The following is a 21,129-nucleotide window of genomic DNA, read 5'->3' on the forward strand; positions in this document are numbered from 1 at the left end:
GCATAGAGACGTGTTTTTCCCGATTTACTTCGACGAAAATTTTCCTCGAAAAATGCGGGTTTTTCTAACAAAATCTTTAATTTTCAACTAAAATTTTAGATAAGTATGTATATGTTTATCAATAATTAAATAACTTGGTAATATAAAAGCTCTTTTCGTATAGATTATAATATTCCAGAAGCCTATGGAAATTTAATTGTTAATTAAAAATTTACGGTCGCTATAATCACCACAATAAATATGATACATAAACTATGATTTTTGTATAAAAAGACACTGTACCTATCTAATATAATGTACTTTACAGAATTGAAATTGGACTATTTAAGCGGCCTCAGGAATATTTTAAAATTATAAAAAAATGTTTGGCTTATAAACAAATAAAATGTCTCTGTAAATATTAAATTAAATTAATCATAAAAATTGGAAAAAAGTGGCAGGACGCTTCTTTTAAAAGAAAAAACGTTTAATTGTGATGAGTGGTTCCTGAGATACAACCGGTCAAAGTTGACCGGCATTTACGGCAAAGATATAAACAATAGGATCATAATTTTCGAACCATCACCTTTTTATTTTTGTCCTCATTCTCTACAGCAATTTTCATATTTTAAAATACTCATACTCATAACATAATATATTATAAAAACTATCGATATTACGAGTGAAAATTGCCAAAAATAGCAAAATTCCAACCAAAAATCGGGTTGGAGAAAGTGTAATAAAGTTTAAAATCGGTATACGTTAAAAAAATGCATTTTCTTGGCTTCCTATGAAGCAATTTTCTTCATTCTTTTTTTGTTCCCATGTAACTCAAGTAGAGCGACCTAACTAACGCATTATTAAATGTCAAAGTTGCTTTTGTTTTGTTATAATTAATTTATTTATTTATAACAAAAATTTGTAATTTGTTTTAATAAAGATTGTTTAAATAATTATACAGCTTCCAAATTAGAATATTTGTGTTTTTAACGTTAAAAGGTACACTTGTAGTAAGTTTATCTAAAAAAAGACTACAACTGGAAAAAATGTAGTTTTATTTTCTTATAAATAATTTAATATATTATAACAAAACAAAAGCAAGTTTAACATTTAATAATGCGTTAGTTAGATGGCTCTACTCTAGTTACTTGGGAACAAAAAAAAGAATGAGGAAAATTGCTCCATGGGAAGCCGAGAAAATGCATTTTTTAACGTATACCGATTTTGAACTTTGACATTACATTTTCTCCAACCTAATTTTTTATTGGAATTTTGCTATTTTTGGCAATTTTCACTCATAATATCGATAGTTTTTATTATAATAATATATTTTATGTTATGAGTGTTTTAAAGATATGAAAATTGGTGTCGAGAAAGAGGACAAAAATAAAAATGTGATGGTTCAAAAATTATGATCCTATTGTTTACATTTTTGCCGTAAATGCCGGTCAACTTTGACCGGTTGTATCTTAGGAACCACTCATCACAATTAAACGTTTTTTCTTTTAAAAGCGGCCTACTGCTTTTTTTTCCAATACCGTTTTCATGATTAATTTAATTTAATATTTCCCGAGATATTTTATTTGTTTATAAGCCAAAAAATTGTTTATAATTTTACAATATTCCTGAGGCCGCTTAAATAGTCAAATTTCAATTCTGTAAAGTACATTAGATAGGTACAGTGTCTTTTTATACGAAAATCATAGTTAATCTTACATATCATAATTATTGTGGTTATTATAGCGACCGTAAATTATTAATTAACAATTCAATTGTTGCTAAACTGTTCATTCAATTTCCATCGGCTTCTGGAATTATAATCTATATGAAAAGAGCTTTTATATTACCAAGTTATTTAATTATTGATAAACAATCACTTATCTAAAATTTTAGTTGAAAGTTAAGATTTTGTTGGAAAAACCCGCATTTTCCGGGGAAAATTTTCGTCGGAAGTAAATCGTGAAAAACACGTTTCTATGAAGAATTTAATTACGGTGAATTTTTATTTGGGTGTTTTTGGTGTAAAGTTAAAATCTTTGGAATTATAGAGCAAAAATTGAAAAAAACACGATTTTCGGGCGCCATTTTGTTTATAAAAAAAGTAGCACACTATCTGCGGACTTTGCATACCTATACTATTAATACATACAATCATAAGATTCGATTCCAGCAATAAAATTGCTGGTAAATAACTTTTCCGTGTATTTTGCTAATTAGCCCAGAGTATGGACCATGTTACTAGCAGCAATCCTTCGGTATTTTGTGAGGTTTGGAATTTACTTTTCTTATTTTGACCCTACAACCTTTTGTGGGCTTTGACTTAATGATATTTCATTTGGTCCTGTCTTCTTACTTCTCCATTTTTTTATTTCGGAACCCCTTGTTATATCCAGTCATACTGCTGCTACTTTGCTCACTGTATATCTTACATTTGTGTAACCTTCTGGCTCAGGTTTTTAGTGTTTACATCTACTCAAGTAGCCAGAACTGACGGTTTTACATGGCCTCCTAGCGCAGGTGCTGCTCAGTTAAATTAGAAACTGAAAAATTTCTGATGTCTGTCAGGTATCGGGTATCATACCCAAGCTATCTGGCTTGGTTAGCCAGTAACATAGCCACTGAGCTAAGGCCACCACTTTCTTCATCAGTTTATTTTTATAACTTGATCCTCTTCTACTCATCTATATTTTACAAAATCTTTCCCTTGGCTTTCCTTGCTTAGGGCATCCATCTTTCTATAATTCCTAGTCAATTAAATGGCAATATTTTTAAATGATAAATTAAAGTCAGTTTAGCTGAATCGGATGATAACTGCGCTCTGCATTAATTTATTGAACTGATGGTTCTCCACGTTAGTCATTATAATTGGTTGGTTCAAATATACTTTTTAATATTTTGTGGTGCTCAACAATATTGACAAACTTAGTTTCATCAGTGCTTATATGAGTTCATATTTCACTTGTATATGTGACTAAATGCCTATTTTTGTGATATATTTTCGGCTTACGTTCACTTAGTAGTTTGCTATTTAGTCAGTATGTGTAGAATTAGAAACACTACCATTAATAACCCTTGTATTTCTTTACTATTCGCGCCTTTTGGATAGAACATCGGTGATTGGTAAGACAGTTATTTATGTGTTACTTCAGATTCGTTATCACAAAAGTGACAAAATATATGGTTACTACTACCCATACCAAATACACAATTAACAACAAATTTTAGGTTGAATTTTGGGGTAACATTGAGCCTGAGTATGGGAAATATTGGAGACATGACATATATTCGGAGATGTAGTTTTCTACCTTAGATTTTCACTTCTATTTGATTTTGTTTTCTCATTGTTATAGTTCAGACCAAGTTTAGTGGCTTACAGCGATTTACTAACTACCTATTGACATAAGAGGAAAACAAAACACACTTTCCAACAAGTTTGATAGTTCTGTAACAAATTTTATTAAAGAACTTATCAAACTTATTGCCAAAATTTAAAAGCCACATCACAATACAAGTCAGAAAATCTGCATATCGCACCCCTACTTCATTAGTGCCACAATCCTGAAATCGCAAACTTATGTGAACTCTTCATTTGTTTTTCTCTGCAACTTCTTTATCTAAGATATAGTCTGTTCGCTAAACTCAGACGCAACTTTCTAGATATTTTAGTCGGTAATTTTCCCAATTTTAGTAAAATTGGCAAAAAATAATTACTAAATAGTTAATAATCACTAAATAGTTAGTAATTATATTTTAATTAGTAATTATAGTTAGTAAATAGTTAGTAATTATATTTGCAAAATTGGCAAAAAACAAAAAAATTATCGACTAAAATATCTGGCCAGTTGCGTCTGAGTTTAGCGAACCGACTATAACCAAATTTTTCACTTGTGTTGATTATGTGTGTAGTATTTATTTATTATATATAATGCTAGTATTTATTTTTAGTTATTGGCATTGCTTTACCCTGAAATTCACCCTTAAAATATGCTAAGGCACCCATATTAAAAAATACGAGGCAGTGCATATCAATCTGCCATATCACATGTTGTGGCACTAGAGAAGTTTTACTTTGAGGTGATTTACAGAGTTGCATGTTGAGGCGTTCTTGCTAATGCTGACATAGCCAAAACCAAAAAATGGTAATAACACAGGCGCACTATGCAGATTCTAAGATAAATAAATTATATGACATTATTCCACAATGAAGGCAACGCCTAAAAGGAACGTGTTGGACCAAAAACAGATTTTCCATTTTTTTAGGTTTATGGCACTATTGAAGTGTGACATGTCACCAAAATGTATTTAGAGACCTTTGCAAAGAATTTTGTAATGAGCACAGTAAACAACCTGTCAAAATCAGCTATTGTGGCCGCACTTTCATTAACTGCTTTAATCTCGGTTTCCAAAGACCCTATTGGGACCATGCAAGTTCAGAAAAGCGACACCTGGTTTCATAGCTCAGCAACATTTTTCTCACTTTTAATTATATTGGCCAAGTAGGTATTATATTAGTCCTGGTTGCTGGATAATTGTCAAGGCCATAGCCCAAAAAAAAAGTATAAGAAGAAAAAGTAAGACTGAGGTTATGTTATTAAAAGGTAAACAATAATTGTATGTAGTAAATAAAATTAATTATTAAAGTACTGCAAGCAAAATACAATTGATTAAATTTACTTTTATATAATAATTGCATATCTTATCAAAATTGTGGAGCAACATATATAATTTTTCTTCTTCAATGACAGTAGGTATGAAATATACGTCAATTTGACAATTTCAATTGACACTGAATTATTTAAGAAAGTTGCAAGATTTCTCCGCTTTTTGCGCACGATCGTTTCTCGTATCCCCTCCAAGTACTTGCACACCGCGAATAGGGCTTTTCATTCACAGTCATTTGTTTCGAGCTTCTGTCATATGTCGTATAATCCGTGCATGTATATTAATAGTATACACAGATTATACAACATATATGACAGAAGCTCGAAACAAATGACAATCGATGAAAAGCCCTATAGCGATACAATAAGTACATTATGTGATCAGCTTGATGACACAATTAAAACCGAACGACCAGAGAATGAAGATGCCGAAAAGTGTAATAAAGAAGTTCATCTTAAAAAATCAGATAAATCTTGACAGGCAAAAACTGAGAGTAGGATCTAGTGATCCAAGTAGGTAGCTATTTGCTTTGATCTCAAAGAGAGGCATTTTATTGAGAGAACTTTTTGATGTCTTCCGAAGTTCATTTTAAACTTGCCGCCCACTGCAGATTAGCGCATTCAGTGATAATGCATAGGAGCAACAAAAATAAACATTAAATTTTGGAACCTTGTACTATACAGGGTGTTTGGTAAAGAATGGGCCATAGCTTAACCTCAGGTTCCTGAGGTTAAAATAGGCCGATGTAAGCTAACTTACCTTAGTACAAATTTTATAATAACCGATATACAGGGTGTCAAAGTTAAACTTTTTTTTTATTTATTATTGAATATTTCCTGACAGGTATGAGATAACAACATGAAATTTGGTATATGGGGGTTTTTTGGGTCGAGAAAACTAAATTCCCTACCAAAAATTATGTATTGTCCAGAGGGCGCCACACACGCCTTTCAGCACTCATTTATTACGTTAAATTTTTTTTATCCCTCACTCTGTATAATTTTGACATTAAAATTTTTATTCTCCTATTAGTTTTACTTAAAAAAGGTATACTTCTTTCATATCCCTAAACTCAACCGTTTTCGAGATAAACGCATTTTAAATCTGCGATACACCATCATTTTTAGCATAATATCATTGTAGTTACACCCGAAAAATAACTTAAAACCATAAAATTATCCAAAAATGTATCGCAAATTTCTTCAAATGGAATTTGCGATGCAATGACATAAATTTGAGAACTGGCTAGTCCAGAAAGCCACTGCGCATCCGCTGGGAAAAATATTCTAATTCAGATTTTTTGCACAATCTTACTCAAAAAGGACTCCTTTTAACAAATTTGCATGTTGCCAGGACCACAAGGTGGTCAAAAATTTTTTAAACGTTTTTTTTTGTTTTTTTCCTAAAATTATTTTTTTTGCATGGAAAAAAGTTTTTTTAGGTTTTTTGGATCATTCCAAACAGAAAAGGTCTTTAGTGACTTTTCTCTAAAAATTATAGTTTTTGACATATAAGCGATTAAAAATTGAAAAACTGCGAAATCGGCCATTTTTTACCCTCAAAAACTATGTGAAAAACTGAAAATTTGAATGTTGCCAAGGTAGGTAGATATTCTTTAAACATCTATTGATGAAATCCCGAAGAGTTTTTTGCAATACAATATTCAAAACTCCTATTTTTTTAAATTGCTAATCAAGCGTGCTCGACACTATTTTCCACCGACAGTATGGTGCAAATGAAAGGAATAAATTCGTTATTTCGTAGACCGGCGACTTTAAGGAAAAATCCCGAAACAGGTCGATTTTTATTTTTAAGTTATGATATTGTGGCATATATGGTATACTAGTGACGTCATCCGTCTGGGCGTGATGACGTAATCGATGATTTTTTTAAATGAGAATAGGGATCGTGTGGTAGCTCATTTGAAAGGTTCTTCAATTCTCTATTCAGTAATGTAAACATTTACATAATTATTTATACAGGGTGTCCTTCTACTTCTTTTTTTGTCAAATAATTTAATTTAATAAAATATTTTTGGACACCCTGTATAAATAATTGTGTAAATGTTTTTATTACTGAATAGAGAATTGAAGAACCTTTCAAATGAGCTAGCACACGACCCCTATTCTCATTTAAAAAAATAATCGATTACGTCATCACGTCCAGATGGATGACGTCACTAGTATATCATATATGCCACAATATCATAACTTAAAAATAAAAATCGACCTGTTTCGGGATTCTTCCTTAAAGTCGCCGGTTTACGAAATAACGAATTTATTCCTTTTATTTGCACCATAAAATAGTGGACTGGTGGATAAAATAGTGAAATAGTTGCACCGTGGAAAATAGTGTCGCGCACGCTTGATTAGCAATTAAAAAACAAAGAAGTTTTGAATATTGTATTGCAAAAAACTCTTAGGGATTTCATCAATCGATGTTTAGAGAATATCTACCTACCTTGGCAACATTCAAATTTTCAGTTTTTCACATAGTTTTTGAAGACTAAAAATGGCCGATTTCGCAATTTTGTAATTTTTATTCGCTTATATGTCAAAAACTATCATTTTTAGAGAAAAGTCACTAAAGACCTTTTCTGTTTGGAATGATCCAGAAAACCTAAAAAAACTTTTTTCCATGCAAAAAAAAATAATTTTAGGAAAAAAACAAATAAAAAACGTTTAAAAAATTTTTGACCACCTTTTGGTCCTGGCAACATGCAAATTTGTTAAATAGGAGTCCTTTTTGAGTAAGATTGTGCAAAAAATACGAATTAGAATATTTTCCCTAGCGGATGCGCAGTGGCTTTCTGGACTAGGCACAATTATTATGGTTTTAAGTTATTTTTCGGGTGGAACTACGTCAACTACGTATGTACTATGATATTATGCTAAAAATGATAGTGTATCGCAGATTTAAAATGCGTTTATCTCGAAAACGGTTGAGTTTAGGGAGATGAAAAAAAAGTATACCTTTTTTAAGTAAAACTAATAGAAGAATAAAAATTTTAATGTCAAAATTATACAGAGTGAGGGATAAAAAAAATTGAACATAATAAATGAGTGCTGAAAGGCGTATGTGGCGCCCTCTGGGCAATACATCATTTTTGGTAGGGAATTTAGTTTTCTCGACCCAAAAAACCCCACATACCAAATGTCATGTTGTTATCTCATATCTATCAGGAAATATTCAATAATAAATAAAAAAAAGTTTAAATTTGACACCCTGTATCTCGGTTATTATAAACTTTGTACTAAGGTAAGTTAGCTTAAATCGGCCTATTTTAACCTCAGGAACCTGAGGTTAAGCTATGACCCATTCTTTACCAAACACCCTGTATACACAATAGGACTTTTCAAAGCTTCTCATTTGTTTAGAGCTTCTGTCATATGTCGTATATTAATATTATATACGACAGAGGCTCGAAACAAATGAGAAGCGTTGAAAAGAAAAGTCCTATTGAAACTAATAGATTATGAACTTCAATATCTAGTCATTATTTCATGAAATGCGACCAAGACGTTTAAGTAATTGAAAAAAATTAAAAAGAAAAATATCCTTTTTGTTCCCAGTAATTCCCAGATCACAGAATACAAAAATGTATTGCAACTTTCACCGTTTTACCTTTATACCTCCTTTATCCCTTATACCTCCTACTCACCACGATTTTTAGTGTAGTCTAAGCCACGATGACGTTCAATAGCGCGCGAAACACGGAATAAACCACAACATGATCCTAAGAATTGGAAGTTGATATTCCGTTGGAAGAAATTTTTTTTGAAGAAATAAAGTGTTTGGCATAATTTGTCTTTTATTTTACTTTAAGGAATTCGCGAAGTACTTCAGTGACAAATATAAACCAATGCAACAATTTGAAGCAGATGGGTACAAGTGCAACTTTAAAAAGGCTTTTACTATTGGATAAGTAAGTGAAATGTACAAAAGTATTCCATAATTAGCCCATAAGTGATAAATAATTACATTAGAACACACAGATCAACCTATATATTTTGGAGTAACTCTGAACCGATCCCTCACGCTACAGACAACATTGCATAAAAACGAGAGGAAAGTAACAACTAGGAACAGCATACCTACACAGAAAGCTAACGGGAAGTAAATGGGGTGCATGTTCTGGCGTCTTAAGAACAACGGCACAGACACTGTGTTTCTCGCAACCGCTGAATATGCGTGCCCCGTTTGGGACAGATGTGCCCATACCAAGTTGATACCGCGCTAAATGAGACATGCATGATAGTACCGGGGCGCATGAAACCAACGCCACTCTCAAATCTATATAGAGGAGCGGGTTTTGCAGAACCCTCAACAGGCAGAGCACATTGAGAAAATTAAACAGATCGCGGACGAGCGGCATGCCCTATACAAAAACAGGGACTTAAATCCAGGAAAAGCTTCCTTGGAACAGTGCAGGATGAACCGCGCTGAGTATTTTCCTCTTCCCCAGGTTCAATGGACCGGCCTCTAGACTTTAAAACGTGGAAAACTATGATGAATAGGATAAGAACAAGGGATAAGGGTAGCTCCTATAAAATCAAACATGGTAAAATGGGGGGAAATAGACCAAGATGATGTGGAGAAACACAAAATATGGAACATCTTCTTACATGCAGAAACTGTCCCCATCGGTGTATTCTCGAAGATTTGTCCCCCACGATAAAGTATTATAAAAAAGTATCATTCATTTCTTTTTTTTTCAACTAAACCATTTTATCACTTGTACTCCTTAGGTTCTAATTCCCTATTCCTCCTTAGGTTCTAATCCTCTATTAGTCGTAATATTACATTTGGATATTGCGAATTTAGCAAACATATAATATAGAAGAAACATTGTTATTAAATTAAAAGTGAACTACAGAAAAACAATACATTTCATAACAAAACATATTATACATTTCATATTAGGAATATTTGCCGAAACAACAGGTACTCCTGTTAGAAACCGTATCATTCTTGTTATTTTAATTCTAACTAAAAAACTATTACATCTGTACCTAATATCCTTATATGGAAATACCTATATATTTTTATTTTAAACGATAAACATTCACAATTTATTGTCCCGTTTAAAAAAATACCTATAAATATAAAATTATACTTAGGTATCTAATCGTATTATGAGATTAGATTAAACATATAATAACGGTTTTGAGAGTAGGTAACCTTCCATGAAATAAGATACAAAGGAAATTGATAAATATTAAATTTAAAAATATGTATTTCTCACGTTTGGAAAACGTTCAATTTTCCAATGTTTTGCTTATATTCAAAGTGCCGAAAAAGAACTGTTGCATATACGTTTCCCATTTACTGTGCTAACTCTACTTATTTATTTATAAATAAGTAGAACTTGGTATATTATGTTATTATTTCACTCATTTTCAAATATACTAAACGATTTACAAAAATAATATCCAACACCTTACAGGTAAAGGGATATAAGTGCACTTATATTTTTTCCGCACTATTTAAATTTTACGCAGTAAAACTAGAACTTGGTCAGTAGGAACGATTGGAACCAGTATCTTCATTTGTTCCTGATGGTCTACCAATCGTCTGTCAGTGAAACTACTTGATATTGGGTCGTGAAGTCCATATGCCGTGTAATCTTGGGTTCGGCTGCAAATATTTCAAAGAGAACAGCGAAAGCGAAGAATACAAATGGTCAGTAATAGGATGAAAAATCAATATAATTCTCGGACCACGAATGAAAGCTTTCAAGCAGATGATCTTGTCTGGCTGTATAATCCACATCGAGATCGAGTCCTTCCTCCTAAACTTAAAGACAATAGGAAGGTCAAATTCATGCTTGTCTCAAACATAACTATACTATTTTTTACGTAGCCTACGTTTGCTATCCTGATCGTAACTTCTAGACAGAACCTGATGATATGGTCGGAGGGTTAGAGCCTGTATTTGTTTCGGCAGTCAGACAATCTTAGAGTAGGATCACTATTGGCGCGGGTTATTATGTTAGGACACACCGGTATCCGAGATAACGAAATAATGAAAACATCGACCGAGGCAGGCGATGAACTTGCGATCGTGAAACCAGAATAAGCAGGTAGGTTGATATAATACTGGTAGCGATACTTAGCTCGTACAGGCTGACATGGGGTTTCAGTTGTAGTCAAACACCTCCAACACATGAACACGTAATAAAAGATATCACCTGCTTCGGTTGTCTGAATGAAAGCTTTCACCTCTTCTCCTAAAGGTGTCTATCTTCTAGTGATGTTTGTGACCAATCTTATTCTATTCACAGCAGCTCGAAATACATCCAGTAGACCAGTTCATTTCCTAAGAGTGGCCAACCAGGATATATGTCTACGTCCAGGGCCTCTGCTCTTGCCCTCAATCTTTCCTTGTAGAATCAACTGTAGAACTCGGTATTTTAGGTCTGGATCCCGCGTATGAAAAAAAAGTTGATTAATAGCAAGATGAAAATTTGTTAATAGCTTAAGGGTGTAGAGTCGGATAAACTTTGATGTATGGGAACACTGGAACAGGGGCAGTTTTAATTGTGGAACAGGTTAAAAATTTGGAACGGTCAGACCACGAAAACGGCGCATTTATTTTGTCCGACAGAACAGACTTAAACTCTCCGAACAGAGATTAAACTCTCATGCAAAAATCAGACTGCTATTTGTCACTGTCACCTGTCATTTGACAACGCCCATTTGGTGATAATTAATAGCAGTCTGATTTTTGCATGAGAGTTTAATCTCTGTTCGGAGAGTTTCAAGTCTGTTCTGTCGGACAAAATACATGTGCCGTTTTCGTGGTCTGACCGTTCCAAATTTTTGACCTGTTCCAGTGTTCCCATATATTAAAGTTTGTCCGACTAGACATCCTTAAGCTATTAACAAATTTTCAGCTTGCTATTAATCAAATTTTTTTTCATACGCGGGATCCAGACCTATTACTATTAGGCATAATGGGACTGAAGTAAGCCAATATTCTGTTCTTTAGGGTGTTAATAATTTCTTTGTCTTTTCTTAGCTTTTCGAGAATAGTTATGTTAGTTGTGTGGTGTATACATGAGACCCTTAACATACGTGACATCATTGTTGTCTTTTCTTAGGTTTTCGAGAATAGTTATGTTAGTTGTGTGGTGTATACATGAGACCCTTAACATACGTGACATCATTGTTTAAAAAATAATTCTTCTTTTTTAAATTATGGTAACATCTACGAATTCTCATGAGTATATCGATACTTCAAGATTAAGTTGCAAATAATCTTCCTAAGACCGTTAAGAGTCCCCGCAAACTGCAGACTTTTTATCGACCGATAGTTTAGTCGGGTTGGGCCGTTAGTGCGCATACCAAGCCAACTAAAACAGTCGGGTTGGTGAAGGGGACGCAGACTAGCAACAACTATTCTCGAACGATTTTACTAAAGTTTGTATTTGACTGTTGAAGTGAGTGGTTGCATAATGAAAATATTGTCCAGAAATGTGATTATTGCTCTCATACAGCGGAGGAGGAAAACCAAGAAAAGATTCCGAGAGTATTGGGTGCATCCAATTCTCAGTGATAGATTATTGAGTGGAAAATTTTACACGTTGCATACTAAATTACTTGATTACCCAAAAACGTTTTTCGCCTTTTATCGGATGAGCATAGCCAGCTTCAATGAACTGGTCATGATATTGGACCAGCTATAACCAAGGAGGATACCAATTTAAGACTTTCTATACCTGTGGAGGAGAGATTGAGCGTTACGATAAGGTAAGATAAGATACCTAGGATACTAGGACAAGGTACCTAGGAACCTGAACGACAGAAATAAGGACCAGGATAGGAATACCAAGAAATGCGTTTGTAAAAATGAACACAATTCTCTGCAACAAAGACCTTAGATTAGAACACAGAGTAACAGCTTTGAGATGCTACGTGTTTTCGATACTGCAATATGGACTTGAATGCTGGACATTGAAGCAAGAACACATAAATAAGCTACAGTCATTTGAAATGTGGCGATACAGAAGGATACTTAGAATAGCATGGACACAGAAGAAAAGGAACACGGAAGTATTGCCAGAAATTGGCAAATAATGCGAATTAATAAACACAATAAAATAAGAAAGTTACAATATCTGGGACACGTAATGAGGGGACAGCGATATGAAATGCTAAGACTGATAATACAGGGAAAGATAAGAGGCTGAAGGAGTGTAGGAAGAAGGAGAGTGTCGTGGTTGAAGAATTTAAGGGACTGGTTTAAATGCAGTTTCATAGAACTCTTTAGAGCAGCGGTAGATAGAGTAAAGATAGTGATGATGCTATCCAATCTACGAATAGGAGACGGCACTTAAAGAAGAAGAAGGAGCCAACTTCGGTAGACCTACCGAAATTTCAGAAGCCCTGCCAACATTGCCCTAAACCAGCTTTCTATTCTTTTCTCTACGAAAATTTAATGGGAATTTTGGCGTGGAAATACCAAATTATATTGTCAAAGCAAAAGACGCTAATACATTTTCTAAAGAAAGGCTATTCTCTTATCCATTGCCTGCTATTCTCTTTGTTATTTCTATTTATATTGTTAACATACGTGACTTACAACAATGTAATGGATATTAGAATATTTGCATTTTTGTTTACATTACTGTAGTTCTCTACTTCTCTGAAAGGATAACAAAAGGCTACACCTTCCTTCCTTGTCTTAAACATTCTCCAAGCTGAACTATCGGAAGATAAAACAATCGTCGTGTGTGCGCACAGCGTAGTTAGCCAAACTGATTAAACAGTCGGCCGACTTTTTAGTTTGAATGCAATCGGGAAGCCCATCAAACTTTTTTGTCGGCCGAGACTGAATCGATATAATGTGTGCATCTGCATACCTCTCTATACTGATTAAGAAGCCGACCAAACTCTCGGCCGATAAAAAGTCTGCAGTTTGCGCGGGCTCTTAAAATGTTTTCTGGCTTTTTCAAGTATCAAGTTTTCATTTCGTATCTCTGATCCTTAATACTGCAACTCAAATAGCATATTTCCTCCACTCTTTCTAACGGTGTATTGCTTATTGTAATTTCGGCGTTTATGTAGGTGTTCTTATTAATGAACATTATTTTTGTCTTCTTGCAATTTCACTCTGCCTTCGACCTTATTTAAAATATATATTCAATCTTCGCTAGAGCAGTGGAGGAAACAAGTATCCGGAATGAGAATATACATAGGCGGTGGTAAATGTCTAACAACTTTGTTTGTAGCAGATGATCAGGTAGTCGTAGCGAATGATTAGGAAGACATGGACTACATGTTTAGAAAACTAAAGGAAGAATATGAAAAATGGGGCCTCAATATGAATATGTGAAACACAGAGTATCTTAAAATAGGGGATGATGAAGAAGATCCAGAGTTAGAAATTAGAACCACAAAAACATGTAAAGAATATAAATATCTTGGATCTATAAATATCCAAAGAAGGCACTATACTCCGGTCAAGTTACACATTCGAGGTTACAAAAATTACCATCAAGCTGAAAATTGGCAGGATTGCTCAAGATACCATTATAAAGGAAATCTAAAAAGTCCTCATAAATCCGACCCGAGCTAAAAAATTTACGCGGGGTCAAAGGTCACCAAATATAGTTTTTAGCGATTTTCGGCGAAACGGTAAGTTTTATCATAAAATTAGTTCTAACAAAAAATGTAGATTAGATAATTATCTATAAAAAATGTCTTATTACTTTTTTTCTTAAGAGCCAGCGTTTTTGAGATACCACGATTCAAAAAGTTGTAATCGTCATAATATGGCACACGTTTCCACCCCACCTTTGAGGTAGTGTACTTAGCGCGTTTTTTTAACGTGGTTTCCCCAGTAGGCCTATTCCACGGATCTTTTAATTCTGTTTATTTCTGTTTCTGGATTCTGTTTAATTTGAAGCTATTGAATAATTGATATTGGCAAGGGTTAAAAATGGTAAAAGTTATAAAAAGGGGAAATTTATCCAACTGGTTCATAATTTTCTAATACTTCTGCTTTCTCTTCTCCTTGTTCTTCTTTTTCTTCACCCTCTCGTTTTTCTTCTTCTTGTTAATTCTGGGTGCAAGTAAATTGTCCCAATAATGACACATTGCATGGCTCCTCGATAGAATCAAATGAATTCTCAATTGTTGGTGATTCAACATTGGAGCACGACCGGTTTTGACAATTAGTGCATGCTACCGAACAAAACAGTCCAACTATTTTGCAACCGCATTTACCTCTACATCCCTTTTTACAGTTGCAAAAAATTGTGTTCAGGAGTTTTTCCGGCGCAGGTGGGAGTAAAGTTTGAATTGGTTCTAATGAACTGTTGACTACTTTCCATCCCCAGTCTTTTGGATCGAGCTGATAACCAAGCCTTGAACTTGGTAATATACCCGAAAAATATGTTGATGAGCAGCCGCTGAGGTTGGAGGAATACAGGATAACTGCACTTGTTTTTTATTTAGAGTATTTTTAAAGAAACATGCATATCGAAACTTATCTAAGCACGTAGTTTTTTTAGGCGCTCCATACATAGGGAGAAGAAAGCTAATTCCGTTGGAAATAACTTCTTGTGGAGTTGAATTAGTTTTTTTAAAAACTTCAGCACATTCAAGTAAATCTTGTTTTTCACATTTTAAAAACAGTCGTTTTTTCCCTCCTAAAAAATGCAGATGTATCACAGCCAGTTATTGCGTGTAAAAATAGTACATATTATATGATTTTGACACTTTGCAAAAGTAGATAAAATTTTCGATGAATATATTTCCGATTGGTGTTGAGCTTTTCCAGGTTTAAAAAAAAGATAGTTTTTTTATTGGAGTTCGAGCAGTGAGTAATACCTAAGAGCAAGTCTACATCTTCACCTACAACAATAGTTGTATTTGTTAAATTGAATTGCTCTATGGCTGTTTCAATTATCATTACGTCAGCATCATTATTTACCGATATATTTTCAGCAGTAATTTTTTTCTACAGCATATTTAACATTTTGCCTAGAAAGTTGGCTTTCATTATTATGTTCAAACCCTTCTGAGAAACGAATATGTAGGGTGATTAGATTAGCCGACGTACCGATAGAACGTGTTTATTCCGACAAAACCTATCTTTACAAATTGAATAAGACGCATAAGTAAGAAGAATAAGTTAATACTTTGTAATATCAATTTACTATTTTTGTTAAGAGTAAGCCGTAAAATTGAAATAATAATTCTCATTATTTTCGCGTTACATTCACTTTGTAAATATTTTTTTGTTGGCACTGTAATATAATAGAGCTTATACATTGCATCCCTCGGTAGACCGCAAGCTGTATAGTAGAAACATCATATTTATATCTTATATTATTATGTGTAATATAAGTTAAGTTGACTGATAAAATATTATGTTTATGGGCCATTCCACGAACATACGCCTGTTTTGGATTACTTCGACAACGAATATTTTATTGTGCAACATAAGAAGTACGAAAGTAAATGGCGCTAATTATTCCAATAAACAACAATGTAATTTGCAATTTACTTTCGTTCTTCTTATTTTGCACATTAAAATATTCGTTGTCGAAGTAATCCAAAACAGGCGTATGTTCGTGGAATAGGGTATACTTGTATTACAGCTTCAATGATGTATATACGTGGTCTACTAATACATATTATGACGATTAGAACTCTTTCAAATCTTTGAATCGTTGTATCTCAAAAACGGTGGCTCTTAGGAAAAAAAGTATTAAGATATTTTTTATAGATAATTATCTAATCTACATTTTTTGTTAGAGCTAATTTTATGATAAAACTTACCGTTTCGCTGAAAAATAGCTAAAAACCATATTTGCTGACCCCGCGTAAATTTTTTAGCTCGGGTCGGATTTATGAGGACTTTTTAGATTTCATTTGTGATGGTATTTTGAACAATCCTGCCAATTTTCAGCTTGATGGTAATTATTGAGACCTCACTCCTATTTTTGAGTCTTACTAGACCGGTCTACTACCAAAAGAGACATCGAAAACAGAACGCAACAGGGCAGAAAAACGGTAAACATTCTAGCTTTCTATTATGCTCTAAAGATATAAGACAAAAATGAAATTGACAATCTACCGAACCTTGGTAGAGACTATTATGACTAATAGAGCAGAAGTTTGGCAGATCACGAAAAAAGATAGAAAAAGAATAGAAGTAGTAGAAATGGATTATCTAAGGAGAGCGTGTAGTATATCCAAAAAAGATCACATCAGGAATGAAGACATTAGAAGGAGGACAGATACTGTATATTCCAGTGCAGATAGAATTGAAACAAGACAACTAAAGTGTGGTATGGTCACGTGAAACGAATGAAGATAGATGGCCAAATAAAGCTTTAAATTAATACCACAACAAAGAAGAAGGGGAAGGCCTTCAGTTGCCTGGGAAGAAAATGTACGGCACATAATGAGAGATGGAGCCACCAAAGAAGAAAAATGAATGGACAGAAAACGATGGCGGTCGAAATGCGAGAAGCGGCAGAGGCTGTAGAAACCTCGCTTATAGATAGATAGAGATAGACAATTTCTTTACAATTTTCACCTAAGGTTGAGAAATAAATAACAGCAGCGGCAAGGAAAAGTGAATAAATAAATAATAAAACCCACAACAATAAATAATAACTAGAAAATTTAATAGCCCATAGAAATAATCTTTGATAACATATAATCTTGTTTACATTATAGCAAATAAATTCTGTAAGAATCAAATTTTTATACATACACAATTGATTTAAAATTCACTACAAAGTACGTTTGGAGAATAAATACATTTTTATACACAGGATATATTTAATGCAACGAATATACAGACACTACACCAGCATGGTTTATACAATAATAATAATACATAGTACCATATTTTTAAAAGCATATTGGTGTCGCTTAGCAGAAGAGTGGCCCAAACTACCAAAATATGGTAAAGTATATACACAGTAAATAATTTAAATTTTATTATTTTAGATTTTAATTTTTCATTTTATTGAAAAACATACCAAACTTCTAATTTGGTCACTAGGTTTGATTAGTTAGCGGCTCAAAAACTGAGCTCACCTGAATGTATTAACTTGCAACCCTATCTTGTATGCATCCACCGTTGAGAAAAAGTACGACAAGGAAATTAAGGTGTTCTTCTTCTTTGGGAGCCGTGTCCGTATTCCGACGTTAATCGTCATCATGTTTATAATTTCCTGAAACTTTCGCTATCGGCTGCTGAGCGAAATAATAATTTTACTGAGGAACCACACCATTGTTGGGCTTCATCTTTTTTCGTCATTACCCAGGTTTCACAACCATAGGTTACTACGGGTCTAATTAATGTTCTGTAGTCAGTTTGTTCTTTTTTCTAATAATTTCGATGTCATCAATCTTTTATTAGCCTAGTATGTATATACTATTCCCACTGGAAATACTTGCATTAATTCCGTTACTTACGGGATTCTTCTGATGTCTGTGCCCAGATATGCGTGCGTATGCGTAGGCATCAACATCGTTCAATAGTATAGTTGTCTATTGCGATATTGTTTTCATTGTAAGGTGTTATTTTGACTAGATTAAGCCCCTTACTGTTACAAAAATGCCATCAGTGTATGGAGTAATCTAAAATTGAAGATGGAGGAAATCGTTACTAAATATTTCTCCCAAACATAAGATGAAATAAGAAAGAAAGAAGGATAATCCTAGCAAACAAATGCTATTTTGGACTGAGTAGACATATGAGAAGCAGAAACTTAAGCCAAAAACAAAAATAACCATATACAAAACCCTTATACAACCAGTGTTGACATATGGATCGGAGACATGGGCCATCTCCAAGGCAGATGAAAACCTTCTGCTTATATTTGAACAAGGATCCTGAGAGGAATATTCGGTGGCATCTTTGAAAATGATGTTTGGAGGAGGAGGTACAACTACGAGGTATACCACAGATATAAACATATTTGGTGGAAAAGACGTATGTAGTATCTCTTATAAGAATAGGAAGACTAAGATGGGCAGGACATCTAGCAAGATCACAGCAAAACAACCCTCCTAGAAGAATCCTTATGTCACAACCTGTGGGAAGTAGAAATAGGGGTAGGCCAAAACTTAGATGTAAGAATGGTGTAAATGAGGATGGGAGAAAAATAGGCGCAGCAAACTGGCAACTGTTGGAAATGGATAGGACTGACTGGCGTAATGGACTTGGGAAGGTCGGGGCTCTTTCATAGGGCTGTAGCACCATTGATGATGATGATAATTTAACATATTATAGTAAATAATTTTATTATTCGCTCTGTTTATATCATTAGATATTAATATTAATATTATTGTTGTTTCGTTGTTTGTTTACTCCTAATATTGGCTACGAGCACGTGTACTTGGTTGTATAGTAATTTTCAGCTATTTTTAGTCTGTCAAAATGTAACTGACTTAACAAAACAATTACTAAATTTATTAGACAGTTTCGTCTGACAATAGCAAACTGACTATAAAAATGACGATGTACATTGCGTATTGATATAGTAATTATTTTTAAAAATGTTAGAAAACATGTCAATTTACTAATAATTCCCTATTCATCTGTACTTCAAATAACAATAAGTCGATTCTCTTCTGGTTATACTAAATAATACTGATCATTCGTATCAATATATGTACATAAAATAAGAACAGCAATTAGCTGCTTTATGTAAATCCCCCATAAATACCAATTCTCAGGAACTCTCACATAACATATTATGTATTCAATTGAGAAACACTTTAACGTTACTGTCTAATTTTCTAGCATTTGGTATGGTATGAATATACATATAATGTAAAAATTTAATACAAATCAAATTAAAAACCACAATGACTTGGTGTTTTAAATATGTAATGAATTGGGACCGTGCAAGTTCGGCAAAGCGACCCCTATTTCTACGCTCTATACTAAAATTCGCACTTTTAATTATATTGGCCAATTAAATTAATCCTGGTTACTGGATAATTGTCAAGGCCATAGTCCAAAAAAATAATAAGAAGAAAAAATAAGATTCAGGTTATGTTATGAAAACGTCAACAATTGTATGTAGTAAATAAAATTAGTTATTAAAATGCAGTACTGCAAGCAAAATAAAATTAATTAAATTTACCTTTATATAATAATTGCATATCATATCAATATTGTGGAGCAATATATAATTTTTCTGCTTCATTGACAGAAGGTATGAAATATACGTCAATTTGACAATTTCAATTGACAATATGAATTATTTAAGATAGTTGCAATATTTCTCCGCGACTCGCGCAGGGTCGTTTCTCGTTTCCCCTTCCAAGTACTTGCACACCGCGAATAGATGAGGCAATCTTATTGCTAAAATGAAATTTGGGTTACTCTTCCGCCAAGCTCCTGATTTTTAGAATAGACAAAAAATAATTTATAATAATTTTTATCGCACTTTATGTTCTTATAATTACGGCATCAAAATCAATGTTTCTACAGTACTGGAGAGCAGTTAAACGCTATAGTAATAAAAATAACACAATCTTAAAGAAGTAAATAGACATAAAGACTTTGTTTATATACAGTGCTAGTCAAAATTTTGTACCCCCCTCGTATCTTTTGAACGGTTATACTTATAATAGTGAAATTTGGAGGGAGGAAATAAACGGACGTAAGCTTCTTAACTAGCCATGACAGGTGACGTGATTATGACAGATAACTTTACAGCGCCACTGTGACAGATAATTTTAAATAAGACTCTATGGCAAGTGATACCTCGTTTGAAAGGTATTGAAAATACCTATTCAGTCATACTAATTTTGTTTGAGTTTAAGCTAATTTTGATGAATAAATGAAATAAATATAAAATTGTAGTTTCGCATTTAATTAATAAAAATTCAAAATTCCGCATATGATTACTTGTCAAAAAGGTAGACGTTGACGTAAAAACTACTAGAGAATTGAAAAACGTTAACTTTTTTGACAAAAAACCATAGGCGGACATTTGAATTTTTATTAATTAAATGCGAAACTACAATATTAAATTTATTCACCAAACTCAAAATCAACTAAAACCCAAAAAAATTAGTATGGCTGAATAGGTATTTTGAATACCTTTCAAACGAGATATCACTTGCCATAAGGTCTCATTTAAAATTATCGGCCACAGTGGCTCTGTAACGTCATATGTCACTATTATGTCACTGTCATGACTAGTTAAGAAGCTTACGTCCGTTTATTTCCTCCCTCCAAATTTCACTATTATAGGTATAACCGTTCAAAATATACGAGGGGGGGTACGGACTTTTGACTAGCACTGTATATTATAATCATATAGTACGTAAATCTTTCAGCTGGACAAAGGTAATACACACTAAGACAAGTGTGGCACCTGCGCTCTCGCGATGCTACTGTGCTGTCGTCAAGGCCACAGACGTTCGTAAAACGACAGTATGAACTAAGCGCACAAAGACAGTATGAAGCTAGTTGCTAAATCTTTCAAGTTATGTATTGTAT

The 21,129-nt window shown here is 33.4% G+C and overlaps 1 protein-coding gene across 1 annotated transcript in view; it reads right to left on the reverse strand.

The window, feature by feature from the left end:
• LOC126881910 (UV radiation resistance-associated gene protein) overlaps positions 1-21,129 on the reverse strand; it is a 97,383-nt gene that overhangs the window by 15,515 nt on the left and 60,739 nt on the right. The window lies entirely within an intron of this gene.

Source organism: Diabrotica virgifera, chromosome 3 (genome assembly GCF_917563875.1).
Source record: "Diabrotica virgifera virgifera chromosome 3, PGI_DIABVI_V3a".
Classification (NCBI taxonomy): domain Eukaryota; kingdom Metazoa; phylum Arthropoda; class Insecta; order Coleoptera; family Chrysomelidae; genus Diabrotica; species Diabrotica virgifera.